The sequence below is a fragment of the Balaenoptera ricei genome, chromosome 1 (genome assembly GCF_028023285.1).
Source record: "Balaenoptera ricei isolate mBalRic1 chromosome 1, mBalRic1.hap2, whole genome shotgun sequence".
Taxonomy (NCBI): Eukaryota; Metazoa; Chordata; class Mammalia; order Artiodactyla; family Balaenopteridae; genus Balaenoptera; species Balaenoptera ricei.
The window spans coordinates 11,024,640-11,041,431 of record NC_082639.1 but is presented as its reverse complement, the minus strand read 5'-3'; positions in this window follow the sequence as shown (position 1 = coordinate 11,041,431).

The following is a 16,792-nucleotide window of genomic DNA, read 5'->3' as shown; positions in this document are numbered from 1 at the left end:
TCCGTGGAGTTCATCTTGAGCTGTGTAGCCAGGGGCTCTTTCTTTGACTCTAGAAACTTTTTGTTGTTTATTATTTAAACATAAAATGAATTTCCAGTTATTTAGAACCACAGCCAGTCAGAGCTGAATGGGACTCAGAGGCTCAGATTATTTCTAATCTCCACCTCCCTTATCCCTTCTTCTCCATTTTGTGGCTAAGAAAACACTGCTCAGAGGGACAAGGTACCTGCCAAGTTTGTATAGGTCCCAAGACCAAGAGGATCACAGAAGGTGATCAGCACAGATGATGTTTTACTTGCATACCTCTTTCCGGCAATTTTAGTTCCAGCATGTTCCAGCATAGTTACAGCATAACAGCCCCTGTGTTGGCTTTCAAAATATGAATTACTAGCATTTATTGAACACCTAGTATTTGCCTAGAAGTGTGAATAACTCTCAAAATAGAGTATATCTGTGGAGCCGCCTGATAACCCCATTTTACTGATAAGGACACAGAGGTTGGCCCAAGGACAGGCAGTAGGCACACACGGGAAGCGGGACTCAAGGCCTGGTCTGTGCGACTTCAGGGCTGGAGTTCTCACCAGTGACATCAGACAACAGCAATGGAAGGACTGCATTGATCAGCCCAAATATGGTAGATCAAGAGATGAGAGCAGGTCATCTCTTCCTTGACAAATCCATCGCTTGGAACACTAACAGGCTTACATTGCTAATGTTTTCTCACTTTCCCTTTAAAAATGCCTTCCAATAGACTCCAGCTCTCTGATAATGACAGATATTTACTACACCATTGGTAGATGAATAAGCTAAGGCCAGAGCGGCTAAGTGGCTTGTTCAAGGTCTTACAGCCAATCAGTGGCAGATCTTGGACCTGAATCAAGGACTCTGATCCCAAATAGAGTGAGTTAAAGAACCTAAAACACCCATCACTAGTTCTGGAGCACACAGTAGGTGTTCGGCAAAATTAGCTTCATTTCCTTCTCTCTTTTTCCCTCACATGGTTCCCAAGGGCTGAGCACACGCTTACAGTTAAAGCAATCTACATTCTCTGCATTGTTTTAGGCAATGAAAAAGTGTGAAGCCATCCAGCCACTTTGCTGCTGTTGAAAAATAATCACTGGATGATGGTCCCCTTGGCAGCTCTCTGGGCCTGGTATTTAAGCAGCATCCAGTTACAAAGAACTGCCCTTTAAAAGGAGATTAGAACTGCACATCCACCTGGAAGGTAAACAAATGTTCTTTTCCACCCAAATATTTCCAGCTTTTGCTTTAAGGTATTTCTCATGATTGGAGCCCAACATGTTCTATATGCAGAACTGGGAGAGCTTAAGCTCATACTGTGAACCACAAACTGTGCAAAGGCAGTTCACTTTTGGTTCCTGAATTAGCCTTTTGGTTGCAAGTGACATGAACTGAGCACATAATCACAAGGGGTTTTTATTGGCTCATTAGTTGAAAAGTTGGGGTAGTCTTAGCTTCAGGTATAGCTGGATCTAGGGGCTCCAACAATGTCTTTCTCTCCTCTCTCTCACTGTCTTTCTGCCTGCTTTCTTCTTTGTTGGCTTCACTCTCACAGATGCTCTCCCTCATGGTGGCACGAAGATCACTACCTACAGTAGCAATATGCGTACCGTCCACCAGCCAGGCAACTCCCAAAGGAAAAGAGAGCTCTGTTTCCTAACAGCTGGATAAAATCACAGAATTGATTCTCATTGGCCTGACTCGGATCACATGATCATCTCTGAGCCAATCACTGTGGCTAGGGAAGGGAAAACACTGATTGGTCAGGCCTGGGTCATGTGCCTCTCTCTGGATCCAAGTGGTGGGGTGGGTCCACTGAAACCACTATGACCTGCTAGTAAGCAAGGATGGTTCTCTCAAGTAAAACCAAAATTCTGTTACCAGAGAAATAGTGAATGAACACTTGGCAGGCAGAACAACAGATGATCACCTCAATTAGATTCCTTACTTCTCAGAGAACACAGATGATTCCAAAAAAATTTTGCTGACTGCTTTTTCTCACCAAGAAAGTCATGTGCAGAAATTTAAGGGGATGTAAAGAAGAGGAAGCTTGGTCCCAGTTAAGAAAATAGAGCTGTGGCTGGGAGAAGTTAAGGAACTAAGAGATAAGGATGGATTCGTTTCTCTTCCTTGAAAATATGAAGGTGAGATGGCACAGCACCTGTCCTGAGGGAGCTGCTGACTGGGAACAGTCAGAGCCGCAAACCTACAAGACAATATACCTCAACGCAACTAAATTGCTTTAACATCAGTCACTCTCTCCTAAGCCCTTTATTCAGTGAATGTTGAGGGTGTACTGTGTGCTCAGGTGCTGTTTGGGCCTTAGGGATACAGGACTAAAGACAGGCAGAAGAAGGCAGACACGATTCCTGCTCTCGGAGCTTACGTTCTAGTTGGGAGAGAAACAAAACAAACAAGTGAGCCAGTTCGTGAGCAGAAGCCCTTCATTTATGTGTGACAACTGCCTGGAAGAAAGTAAAGCAGGGTGATGTGCAAGAGAGTGACTGGAGATGGAAGTGAGGGGCCCTTTGGATAGTCAGCAAAGACATCAAGAGGAGGTAACCGCTGAGACTTAAGAATAAACAGCCAAGAAGACCCCATGGGGATGAGGGCTCCAGGCAAAAGCCCTGAGGCAGGAATAGATGCGGTGTGGTTGAGGACCAGAAATAGGGTCAACCGACTGGAGCACGGTGAGTGGTGGAAGCAGAAGAACAAAAGGACAGAGAGGAGGTAGAAGCCAGATCCTGTATGGGGGATTCTGCTTCCGAATTTCCCTAGTATTTTATTTACGGGCATGTTTTGTTGCTACATGCAGTGGGAATGAGAGCCAGTTCTGCGTCTGATTCACAGAAGGTTAGGTCTGCCCCCACCTCTCCTATGGCACTCACACTGCCTGACATCTATCAGACACTCTGTGAGTATTTCCTATAGTGAGAGAGTGTGGTCCAGTGGAAAGGACTGGATTAGAATCCTGGTTCTGCCACCTTGTAGCTGAGGAACACTGGACAAATTGCTTAAACTCACTGGACCTCTCATCTGAAAGTCGGATAATATGGATCTCATAGAGTGTTTTCAAAATGAAGCAAGATCATGTGGGAGAGAATTCATAGTGAAAGCTCTTTAATTAAATAATAGTTTTTCTTCCTGATTTTACTGGCAAGAATGGGAATTATGGCCTAGCGTCAGGTGGGTTTGGTGAAAAATCTGCCTTCCTAATTTTTGTTCATTCTAGAAGACTGCACACATGGGGATATCAGCTTGGAAATGGAGCATAGTGGGGAATAAAAAGGATAAAAAGAAGGTCAGAAGATCAGAATGGCGCAGTATACACATGAATGATGACAACAGCAAAAGCAATAATTACCTTTAGCTCACATTGCGAGCCAAGGATGGGCTAAGTCTTTCTGTATGCCATCTGATATAAGCCATCAACATGAAACAATGGCCCTAATCAAACATCAACCCTATCAGACAGGTTGGTTTGTTAGTCCCATTTTATGAATGAGATTCAGGAAGGAGTCACAGGAAGATGAAACCACTTGTCAAGACCATATAACTAGTAAATGGTTGACCCTGTCCTACCCTGACTCCCTAGGTGAAATTATTCATATGGGCACAGATCCTTGCTATGTTTTTGCTTTTTTTTTTTCCTTTGCTCAGATGGTTCTTATTCCTCAAAAATCCCAGTGTCCTCTGACTTCAACTGGTTAAATATGCAGCATCTTCAAATGAGGAAATTAATGATACTGAACCTCAAAAAAATTTCTTTAAGGAATTAAAGACACCCCTAAGAATGGTTTCCTAATTGTAGCAACCTGCTACATTAATGCTGAAAAACTCATTTACAATTTGGCTATTAAATGACAAACCATTACCACCATTTTTATTGCTTTATATTCCCTAACAAATCTATTATGTAATTACCTTGCATAACAGTATCATTTTAGGATGTAAAGTTGAAATAAGGTCCCTATTTTAAAATGCTTACTATTATATGTTTTCAATATCTAGTTTATATAAAATATCCGGCATTGAGAATGAAGTTTTCTCTTTTGTTAACCAGGGATCAATAAATAGGTTTGTCCTCCCTTATTTCATGAATTGGCTTCTCTTTTGCCCTCTGCAGCCCATTAGAAAGAGGGAGAAACTGGACCTAGAGGCTGCCCATTCTTCAGCTTGGCAACTCACTCGTTGAAAACAATTGGGGATTATGAAAATGGCTACTATTCCCAGCCGCTCAGTGAGTCTGGGCCCAGGTTTAAACAGAAGCATATCCACAAAAGAATGGGGATTTATGGGTGACTTGAACAATTTCTCCCTGCTGCTGCTTTTGACTGTGGGATTCCGAGAAATCTCCCAGACAAGGATTGGAGGTGGGGCGGGCAGCTGCTAGCACAGAGGCATAAGACAATAAGATATATACAATGCCCAAAGGAGAAGCCAGCTCACACCAGTACTCCTTTTCCTAAAGGCAGAAGAAATTGGACTTGTTTCCAAGGGAAAGGGGCAAAGGAGTGAGCCTGGAGAGGTGCCCAAGGAGGCTGGCTTTCGCATCGCTGTGGATAACGAGACAGGGGAATCAAACTGTAAAGAGATCTTTTCTAAGTAAACTCAATCACATGTGATATTTTCTTCACTTTTTTGTTCCTGGGGCTGATTAGGAAGACAACCTGGGGAGGACTGCACTCCAAACCCGCCTGCTTTTCAGTCCCAAGAAAGAGAGGTATGCTGCTTCTCTCAGCAGGAAAAGAAGAGTCTGCCTGATTACCTATGTAAGGTGTCATTGCAGAGTACGGTCTCAATTGTCAGATCTGAATAAACTTGTAACTCTTTGCAAATACTGCCATGAATAGGAATAAGACAATCTGCCATGTGACTTTACCTCCGTCTTAATTTCTCTCATAAACTCAGACAGGTGGAATCTGGGCAGAGAATGTGCCACTAAGAGTTGGAAGAACGGCCAGCAGGCCCTGGCTTGCTGTGTGACCTTGGATAGGAGCTTGCCCTTCTCTCAGGCTGTTTTCTTGCCTGTGAAATTAGGGGATTGGGGCTGATGTGTGCTCAGTAAGCCTTTCTTGAGTCAATGATTCATAGCATGCTGACAGTCCAATGTCCTGAATCTTCTGATGCAGCTAATTCAGTGGTTTTCAAAGGGGCGTTCTCAGTGCCACCCAGGGGACATTTGGCAATGTCTGAAGACATTTTTGGTTGTTACGCTGAGTAGAGAGTGCTACTGGCATCCTGTGGGTAGAGGCCGGGGGTGCTGCTTAACATCCTACAATGCACAGGACAGTCCCCACAGCAAAGAATTATCCAGCCCCAAATGTCAATAGTGCTGAGTTTGAGAAACACTGCCTTAAATCATCAATTAGACATAAACTCACATCATCCCTCCAAGTCAACATGCATCCATAGGAGATGTCCTGGGTAAACTTCCTCCCCATGCCCCCTGAACACACAACAAGTCATCCTAAGTGCTATGTCTGTGCGAATTCCTAGGGGGAAAGACACTCCATGAATCTGGTAGCACCTGGGATGCAAACTTGATGTTAACATGCATTTGCACCAGTAGGGAGAAAAGCAGAGTGCCTTCCATGTTTTCTCTGGGAGGAAAAGTCTATCTTGACCTCCCTTGCTGCCTCCTGAAAAATTCTTCTGTGGCCTCCCCCAGCATCCTGAGTTATGCAGAGAGGATAAACAGCTTTGTTTCAGTCTTCAGAATTCTAGTGTTTAAACTAATGTATTTATTTATGCTGAATGCAGTGTTCCACCCAGAACATTGTGAATCTTTCTTCAGGAACCCAGAGTGAAATCAGCCTCCCCAGTCTGGCTTTTAATACGTGATCGTCGAAGCCGCTGGTTTCCACTCTCTGCATTAACAAGACCTGACTTTGTGGATCATTTAATATTTATCCAAAATATTTGACACACATACAATGACATAATCGCTCAGTCCCTTAGCCCGACATGGTTGCATAAGCACCTACCAGCTTTGAAAATCTACATTTTTCAGAATATGTTGTCAGTTAGTATAATGTATTCTGGAGCATAGATTTCTTGCCAAAATAATTCCGCCCGGCGAATGATAAATGTGTTGTGATTATTTCTTCAGCTTTTGTGAAAGCATACAGTAGGGATAGTGTCTTGAAAGCAACACACAGACCAGAGGAACACAGTGCTTCTTTGTTCGGTTCTGCCATATTTAGAATTCGTTCCCTAAATTCTTTCCTCAAACTCTCTTTTACTAGTTGCTACTCCCTGAAGGGATTGGTGCTGGCAATGGAAGGCTGTGTTCAGCTAATCAGTTCTTCTTGGCTCCAGTATGTGTCTCTTTTAGTTAAGCCCACAAGAACTTAATGAACTGCTGTGTCTCTCCTGGTAAAGGTCATTGTAGCTCAGGTTTTAAAGTAATCTCATCTTTCAAAACTGGCTTGACAAATGGAAAACTCCAGAGCCCCAGATGTCTGCTATTTCTGGCTTCTTCCAGGGTAAATGGGAATGAATATCACATGGAGCTTGGAAACTGGGATTCCCCCAAAGAACTCTAAAGCACATGATGTTTGATTAAAAATGTAAATGGTCAACTCGTAGAGTGTTGACCAAGGCTATAGAATTAAGGAGGATCACCAAAGACCACCAAAATCACCATGTGTCTTGACCACCAAAGAGACCTCTTGGGCGACTTAAGTCAATGTGTGCACTTGAGAAGCTTCCCTAGGCATAAAAAGCAGATGACGGTCTGCTCCAGTAGCAAACAGTCATCTTTGATTCTCCAGTTTCCCTCCCTCCACCCTTCCCCATCCATTACAAGCTCTGTTGGCTCTACCTCCAAAGCATCTCCTGAATTAGTCTACTTTGCTTCAATCCTACAGTAACTCTCATCCAAGCCACCATCCATCTTTTTCCTGAATGTCTACAATAACTCTCTCCCACTCTACCACAATCCATTTTCCACACAGCAGCCAGAATAATCTTTTAAAACTGTGAATCATTTCATGTCACTCCTTGCTTAAAGCCCATCAATGACTTCCTATTGTTCTTAGAATTGATTCCTGAGGGCTCACTATGTAGGGTTGCCTGATGTAGCAAATAAAAATACAGAGGCCCAGATACATTTGAACTTCAGATAACCAACGAACACTTTTTTAAAAAAGCGTTAAGGGGCTTCCCTGGTGGCGCAGTGGTTGAGAGTCTGCCTGCCAATGCAGGGGACATGGGTTCGAGCCCTGGTCTGGGAAGATCCCACATGCTGCGGAGCAACTAGGCCCGTGAGCCACAACTACTGAGCCTGCGCGTCTGGAGCCTGTGCTCCACAACAAGAGAGGCCACGACAGTGAGAGGCCCATGCACCGTGATGAAGAGTGGCCCCCGCTTGCCGCAACTAGAGAAAGCCCTTGCACAGAAACGAAGACCCAACGCAGCCAAAAATAAATAAATAAATTAAAAAAAAAAAAAGCGTTAAGTATGTCCTTTGCAATATTTGGGACATACTTATGCCAAAAAATTATTTGCTGTTTATCCAACATTCAGTGTAACTGGACGTCCTGCATTTTATTTGGCAGCCTTACTTACCAGACTGCCAATGGCCTGGCACCTGCCTACTTTTCCAACTTCATCTCACACTCCTCTTCCTCTCACTTGCCCGAGCATCATTAGCCTCCAAGATTTCAAGCTTTTCCAGCTTCTGGGCCTTTGTACTAATGTCTCCCTCTGCCTGGAAAGTTCTACCTTTGGCTCTTTGTGTGGCTTTCTCCTTTTCATTTTCAGGTCTCAGCTCAAATAGCCCTCCTTAGAAAAGCCTTTCTTGATCACTCTATCCAAAAAGAACCCCTTTCCCCATCCCCTAGAGCTCTTTATCATCTCATGTTGGTTTTTTTGGGTTTTTTTATAAATGTATTTATTTATTTATTTTTTGGTTGCACTGGGTCTTCGTTGCTGGGCGTGGGCTTTCTCTAGTTGCGGCGAGCGGGGGCTACTCTTCATTGCGGTGCACGGGCTTCTCATTGCGGTGGCTTCTCTTTGTTGTGGAGCACAGGCTCTAGGTGTATGGGCTTCAGTAGTTGCAGCACACGGGCTCAGTAGTTGCAGCACGTGGGCCCTAGAGTGGACGGACTTCAGCAGTTGTGGCACGTGTGCTCAGTAGTTGTGGCGCACGGGCTTGGTTGCTCCGCGGCATGTGGGATCTTCCCGGATCAAGGATCGAACCTGTGTCCCCTGCATTGGCAGGCAGATTCTTAACCACTGTGCCACCAGGGAAGTCCCTCATGTTGTTTTATTTTCTTCATAAGGTGAGTCTATATTTATTTTTCATCTGCTTGCTTGCTTTTGGCCTGCCTCTTCTAGGGGAAGAGGAACAGGGCTTTGTCAGTCTTGTTCCAGAGTCTGACACAGGCCTGGTGCATGGCAGAAGCTCAGGGAATAATTTGTGAATGAGTGAATGAATGTTTATCCTTTTGCTCTTAGAATAAAATCCAGTCTTTTCCATGGCCTACAAGGCTCTTTGCCTTTTTGTTTAATATCATCTCAGATGGAGTCCTTTCTAAGGAAGTCTAGAAAATGTAAAGCCCACAGCAGTTTCATCCATTTGGTGAAACAGATCATATCCACCTCCACAATGGACAAGCCACATTGATTGGTGGAAAGACTGTCAGCTTGGGCGGTAGAATCTCAGCTTTGACTTTGGCTAAGTCACTTCCTCTTTGAGCCTCAATTTCCTTATTTATATTACAGGGATATCCAGACATTATTTGTAGGAATAGAGTGAAAAATTAAATGCAAAGATATGTGTAAGCCACCAGTATGGGGCCTGGCACACAGTTGGCCCTTAATAAATAGATGTTGAATTTGCCCATCACAAAGGGCTCTCTCAGATACCTTGGTGGTACATTGTGCTTCAGAGGGTGTGAAAACCCTCCACGTACTGTGGAATCTCCTGCTAACGCTATATACCTCTCCTTTCTCACTGCCCTGTCAACCTATTGTCTGTGATCCTTGCACCATTTCCACTGGTTCCAGTAAGCCCTTAGCTCTGTTTGTACAGCTCTGTGTTGTCTGCTTTCTTAGAGGATAGGACAGGCAGGGGTTGATCCCAGAAAGACCCTTTCTAGTCTCCGGCTTGCACCCAGGTTGGTACCCATTCCTGTCTGATCAGGTGCTGCTCCTTAAATATCCTCCAGGCTGGATCTGCTACAGATGTTGCCGTTGCCATGGTAACTATTATTGGCCGAGATTTTCTCAAACTGTGAAGGGAGAATAGCAGAGGTCCAAAGAGCAAACATAATTACTCTTATACTGGGCTTCAAGTGCGCCACATAAATGTTGGATGATGCATACCTGGACACTTGGGTCCTTTAAACCCTCTTCTCATGATAACCAGTGACATCATATGGATTTGATGGCTAGTGGAGAGAACTTCCATTGAAACCAGGCCATTCACTAGGTTTTTGTTATGCTGTAATCAAAAGTTGTTATCCATCTTTTAGGAAATTTTCTTTTGAAGTTTGAAATCGTTTTATTAAGATCTTAAAGTACCTCCATAGTTTAGTATTATAGTTTTAACTTTGGCGTGGCGATTTTAAAACATGCCCAGAAATTCTCACCCTCTCACTGAGAGCTGAGAAATATGTCTCCGCTCCTTGAATCAGGGAACAAGTAAGTTTGGTAACTTACTTGTCACCAACGGTATGCAGTGGAATTGACGCTGATGCTATGCGATTTCCAAGGCTGCTTCACAAAAGGCCTTGTTTGCACTTGTTTTTGGAGTCCTGATTGTCATGTAAACTTGCCTACCCTGAGGCCACCATGCTGTGAGGAAGCTCAAGCCACTTGGAGAGATCACAGGTAGATGCTTCAGCTGACAGCCCCTGCGGAGGTCCCAGTCATAGACAGCTGGCATTAGTCACCAGACATGTGGCACCTCCAGATGTTGCATCTTCCCACCTGGGACATCATGAAGCAGAGACAAGCTGGTCCTACTATGCCTTGCCTGGATTCCTGATCCCTAGAACCTGAGAGCCTAATTAAAAAGATCCTTTTAAGCCACTAGGGTTTAGGATAACTTGTTACTCAGAAATAGTATCTGGAACAGATGGGCTGGCTGTCATTGGTTGTCTCAGGGGCACCAGAAATTCAGCCTGTCCAACATGGAACCACGACTTTGTCTATCCTGGTACAACCTGATGGCTTTGCACAAACACCCTTGGGCTCTCCTGGAGTAATATTCCCAATGCCATTTAAAACAAAGTCCTTCAGTTTCAGGAATAATGGTGCTTTAGGGATTCCTGCAACAATGGGGGAGGATGGGGAGGCAGGCAGCACTGTGGGATGCATGGTGCTGGGGCCACAGGAATTGGGTCCATTTGAGGGGCATCTTGGGAAGATTTTGTTGTGAGCGTGGGACTTCAAACCTTCATTAGGCCTTCAGAGCTTTTATGGGACACCAGAGTAAAGTGCCCATGGGTATAATTGTTGACTGAATTCCATCAACCAACGATTCATTGCCCTGAGGCTTTCAATTAGGAAAAGAAATATGGTTTCAATTTGGGATTGAAAAGACCGCCCTCCCTCATATTGATTTTGCTAGGTGGTGTCCATTTTAGCAAAAATCTTATATGGGTTCTGTTGTACTCTCAAAAAGAATTTGGTGTTATTGGTGTGTTCCCTGGTAGATGCACTCACTACATATTTAGCATTTGATTCCTGGAATACAGGCTTTTGGGTCTTGCAGCCATCGCTCTGCAACTTTTGTTTCCATAGAAACTAATGTTTATGTTTATATCTATGCAGACTCTGTTTCTATCAGATTTTACTTCTTGGAGCAGCTGTTGTTAAGTCTTTTCACCAAGATGGACGTTAGTGATAGGGAACAAAGCCCCCATTCTACTGAAATGAGCATTTTGTTCATCATTATTATGGGCTCAAAAGTCAGTGGTTCACAATGAAAATAAAAGGGGTTCAAGGAGGGATCTCAAGCAGCAGCATGGTGTAGAAAGCAAGGGATCCAGGGCTGAAGATGAGGATCCTGTGTGCAATTAAACCCTCGCTCTGCAAATAAATAGGGACTCTATCGATCTCTCTCCCTAGGGAAATCTAATACAATGTACATATTTAAGTGCCAATCTGTTCTCTGCAGCCAAAGGATATAGAAGCTAAGTGGAATGAAAATCTATGTTCGGAAAGCACCATTCTGGGCATCTCATTTATGCTGATGAACCACAGTGGGATGGCTAGTTAACTTTCTCCAGTGTCCTTACCAGGGCTTGGTCTAATAGTTCCTGAGCTGCCTCCGAAAACAGTATATTCAAAGTCTCCTTTGCAAAGCTGAGGCCACTGTCAAGTCTAACAGGCAGCCAACATATCTTTTCCTATTTAGTCTTTGCTTTGTCATGACTGACAATTTGTATGTACATATACACAATATTTTCCCTTATTTTGTTCATCCATTCAACAAACACTGAGTTGCCACACATCCCAGATGCTGCGTTTGACAGTGAGTGATCACAATGAGAGCTAACATTTATTGAGCACTTACGGTGTGTCAGTGATCTGTGCAATACTTCCTCATTTAACCCTCACGACAACCATATAGGTAAACATGATAATGGCCCCCGTTTTTACATTTGAAGAGGCGAAAGCCCAGAAGATAATTTGTGGAGGTCACACAATGGGGGAGTGGCAGGCTAGGATTGGGGGCTCTAGGGTCTGCTGTCTGAACAACAATACCATTCGGTTCTCTTCCCTGCTCTGGAGTTAGTAGGCCAGTGGGAGAGACAAGGGTATAAAAACGATTACGGCACATGATACACAGTAATAGCATTACATGCCATATATGCCACCATAGAAACCTAGAAAAGACACGATTAAGTCTGCCCAGGGAAGTGCAGCAAGGCTTAAGAGAGGTGGGTTATATCAGCTGGGTCTTAAAGAATGACTAAGAAATCCTCAAGTAAGGAAAAAAAGTGCAGCCCAAGTGAAGGAAATAACCCAGTATGTGCCATGGATGCACAAAAGGACGAGCTGTATCATCTTTGTGGTCTTCCCGCCACTGGTTACCTAGTTAACTTTTCATTTTATTCTATTCTATTTTATTTATTGTAGTAAATTATATATACATATATATAAAATTTACCATTTTAACCATTCTTAAGTGTACAGTTCAGGGGCATTAAGTACATTCACACTGTTGTGCAACCATCACCCCCATTCCTCTCCAGAACTCTTTCATCATCCCAAACTGAAACTCTGTAACTATTGAACAGTAACTGCCCACTCCTCCCCCCCGCCCCCCGCAGTTCTTGGTCACCACTTTCCTGCTTTCTGACTCTATTCGACAACTTTAGTTGGAATCATACAGTGTTCATTTTCAGAGTCTGGCTCACTTGACTGAGCATAATGTCTTCAACCCTAGTTAACTTCTGAGGGTGTGGATTCATGTTTTCATGGCTGTAGTCAATACTGCCATACAGTTGTGGACAAGGTCACATGTCACAGCAGGAGGAAGTATAGTGGACATCTCTTGGCTTGTCTCCCCAGAACCTGTCTTCTAGGACCTGCCCCTCTTCCTCCTTCCATCCACTTGCTTACAAGGGGAGGAGCCATATTCAGACCTACCCTCCTGGTCATGGTTGATCGGATCAGGATGGCCTCTGATCTAAGCTGGCCCAAAAGCCTCTTCTCTGGGAATTTGGAAACGGGACCAAAAGAATTCCACCGCTATGGCTATTCTTGGAAATGGGGGAGACTTCAAGTGGTAACCTACTAAAGGTGGCTATTTCCCACCGGGGCGGCAGGGAAGCAAAGAATCCCTTTTATAGAGTGAGAAGCAGAAAAAAGATGAAGGAGAAGCCTTCCTGAATTCCTTACTGAGCTGCAGTTTTGGCTGATGTTTCCTTCCTGAGGTTGAGCTTCTTACTGTCTTTGGGATCTAAGGGACACCCTGTAACCTTGAAATCAGATCTCCTTTCTGTGTACACTATCTCAAGTCACATTCTGTCACCTGCAACCAAGAGTTCCAGTTGATTCAGGAAGAATATAAAATCCCTGCTCTCCTGATCTCTACCTGAGCCACGAGCTTGGTCATTAGGGAGAAAGAAGAAACCCAATCTGCAGCTCTTTACCTGGGGGCAAAATTCTTGATCAATTGCAAAGAACTCTGGGACTTTTGAAAAGACACCCCCAGACAATTACAAGGTGATACATTAAGGCAAAGCTTTGAAGGGAAGATGGGTTGTTACGGAAGCATCTTCCTACAAATAACTCTTCCTCGCAGATTGCCCTCCTCTCTCCTCGGGCAGCATCTACCATCACATCAGCTGCTTCCACTCCATGCTGCACCTTCTCCCAACTTCCTTTCTAGAATTCAGTTTTCCAGCTAGAATTCACTTGTTGGAAATGCTTACTCAGTGCCTTCTTTCTCCACAAGCAGAATGCTTGTCATTAATCCTCATTATGCTGGTTTCATCTCTTTCCATGAATTCCCCTGCCTTTTCTAACATCCTGTAGTATTTTAACTCAAGGCCACTGGCTTTCTTAAAGCTCCTCTCTCTTCCAGCTTTAACTCAATGGTGAGTTTGGCCAGTGCCAGCTGCTGAATTAAACTGGACTCAACACTGACTCTTGCTTCCCTATCAATCACCCCTAAGTCTCTTTCCATTTTGCAGTTCAGAGACACTGTAATTTTGACAGCTGCAAACACAAACCATGATACTTCGTCCTCAGTGTGGCAAGGGCTGGGGGGCATCTTGAGTGGGGATATGGTCAGGGCTGGGATTAGGGTGAAATGAGCGGGGCAACTAGGGCACAGAATTTAAGGAGGCGGTCAAGCTCAGGTGCCAGCCTGGCCCTCACAGGACCCTGGTAGTAAACAACTCCTTAAGTTCTGTGTCCTAGGTACCTCGCATATCTCATCCTCGTTCTGGCCCAGGTTTCAGCTCACCACTATCCCCTGGTATTGTTAAGATGCTACCGTGTGATCGGACTTGAGGGGAGAGAAGTTATCTTGAGAACGAAGCTATTCCAAGTCCCGAGAAATGTGATGGGCTCTGGCCCGACAGGGACGTTAATGACATCAGTTTGCCGGATCTGGTTTGCATCTTAAGCTTTGTGATCCTATTCTTGGATTTCTCATCTGTACCATGGGAAGAATGACTCTCCCCTGCTTTCACGGAGGTTAGGCAGGTTGGCTCTGGGGGCCGGAACATGTTCATCGTGGTGTCAGGCATCGGGTAAGTTGCTCTAAGCAGTTTACATATATCAGTTCATTTATCCTAATGACACCCCTCTGAGACTGGGATTGCTATTGACCCATTTCTTAGGGGAGGGAATGGAGGCAAAGACACATAGCTGGCAGGTGCAGAAGCCAGAATTCTGAAACAACATCTGCCCCAGGGCCCACATGCCTGCGTTAGAGACTCATTCCTTTGGCTCCGTAAGGCTTTGAGGTATTCTGAAGGCAGAACTCAGAAGGCAGTGCAGGAGAGGGGAATGCTCATGGGTTTTGGACCAGGTGAAGCTGAAGTGAAAATTCTAGCTCCTCAACTCATTAACTGTGTCACTGGGCAACTCTGTCTGAAAGGTGTCTCTAAAATAGGGACTGTAAAGTTACTGGGAGGAGGGACTGATATGATGCTTGTAAAAGCCCTGTGCAATACCTGGTATGTATTAAATGTTCTGCCAACATTGGTCATTTAGTTTTGCTGTTGCTGTGACCCACCTTGCAGGGAGGTTGTGGTCATATCATACAGTGCCTGGAACATACCAGGGGCCCAACTGATATTGGGGGTTTTCTCTCCTTTAAGAGTCCCTGAATAAAATGTAGGAAGCACCAGAAAGGGAAACATTTTAAACTGACCTTTTGCCAACCAGGTGACATTTCGATAAGCACCTAGGCACTGGATCTACCAAGTACCTGAACCAAAGGCTCTAAAAAAAAAAAAAGCAAATTGTTTCTCTGCCCCCCCTACCCCTACACTACAAGAGGATGGCCTAAAAAAACTGGAATTCAGGATTAAGTCTCAAGTGAGTGTGAGCGATTTTAAGTTCTCTGAGGGCAGAGGCGTGGTTGTCCTCTTTAGTTCTCTATCCCGAGGGTGTAGCCCAGAGCATGACACAGAGTAGGCACTCAGTTAATATGTGGAATGAATGAACACGTCAAGACTCTTCAGCTCAGAGAGACGCATTATTAGCAGAGGAATGTCTTGAAGGGGATGGAAAGGATGAGCACAGATTTCATCTAATTAGAAACAGACCCATAAGGGGCATCCCCAGCAGGGACATTTTAAAATATAACAACTTTGTTGAGATATAATTCACATACAAGAAAACTCACCCTTTAAAAAGTACACAGTTCAGTGGTTTTTGATATATTTCGTGCTGTGCCACCATCGCTACTATCTGATTTCAGAACTTCTTCATCATCCCTAAAAGAAACTTGTACCCATTAACAGTCTCTTTCCATTTACTCCTTTCCCAGCCCTTGGCAACCAGGAATCTACTTTCTGTCTCTATGGACTTGCCTGTGCTGGACCTTTCATGTAAATGGAATCATATTATATGAGGTCTTTGGTAATAGGTTTCTTTCACTTAGCGTGATGTTTTCCAGATTCATCCACATTGTAGCATGTATCAGTACTTCCAGATCTTCTTTATGGCTGAATAACATCCCATTGTTTAGATTGACTAAAGCTGGGATTTTGGTAGAGATTTTTGTGTTGAAGCTGTATGTCAGTTTGGAGAGTACTGTCATCTTAATATTAAGTCTTCTAACCCATGACATGGGACAGTATTTCCATTTATTTCAACCTTCTTTAATTTCTTCCAACTCGTTTTGTAGTTTTTAGTGTAAAATTCTTGCACATCTTTTGTTAAATTTATTCCTATTTTATTCTTTTTGTTTCTATTGTAAAAGGAATTGCTTTCTTAATTTCATTTCTGATTATTCATTGCTAGTGCATAGTAGAAATACAATTAATTTTCATATATTGATCTTGTATCCTGCAATCTTACTGAACTCATTTATTAATCCTAACAGTTAGTTGTATGTGGTTTGTGTGTGTGTATGTACTCCTTAGGATTTTCTATATACAAGATCATGACATCTGCAAATAGATTTCTCTTTCTAATCCAGAAGGTTTTATGTTCTCTTCTTGCCTAATGGCTAGAACCTCCAATATAATGTTGACTAGAGGTGGTGAGAGCAGACATCCTTGTCTTGTTGCTGCTCTTAGAGCGAAAACATTCAGCCTCTTACCATTAGGTAGGATACTAGTTGCAATTTTTTTGTATCTGCCTTTGAGCAGGTTGTGGAAGTTCCCTTCAATTTCTAATTTGTTGAGTGTTTTGATCATGAAAGCGTGTTGGAATTTTCTCAAATGTTTTTTTGGCATCTATTGAGATGATTATATGGTTTTGGTCCTTTATTCTGTTAACATAGTGGATTACATTGATTAATTTTTGTGCGTCGAACCAACCTTACATTCTTGGGTTCAAACCCACTTGGTCGTAATGTGTAGTCCTTTGATATACTATTAGATTCCATTTGCTATTATTCTGTTGAGGATATTTGTGTCCATATTCATAAGGGATCTTGGTCTTTAGTTTGCTTGTACTTTTTTTGTCTGGTTTTGGTATTGGGGTAGGTAATACTGGCCTCATAAAATGATTTGGGAAGTGTTCCTTCTTCTAATATTTTTGTAAGAGTTTGTGAAGAATTTTGCGTTAATTCTTTTTTAACCATTTATTAGAATTCACCATTGAAGACATTTGGGTCTGGGAT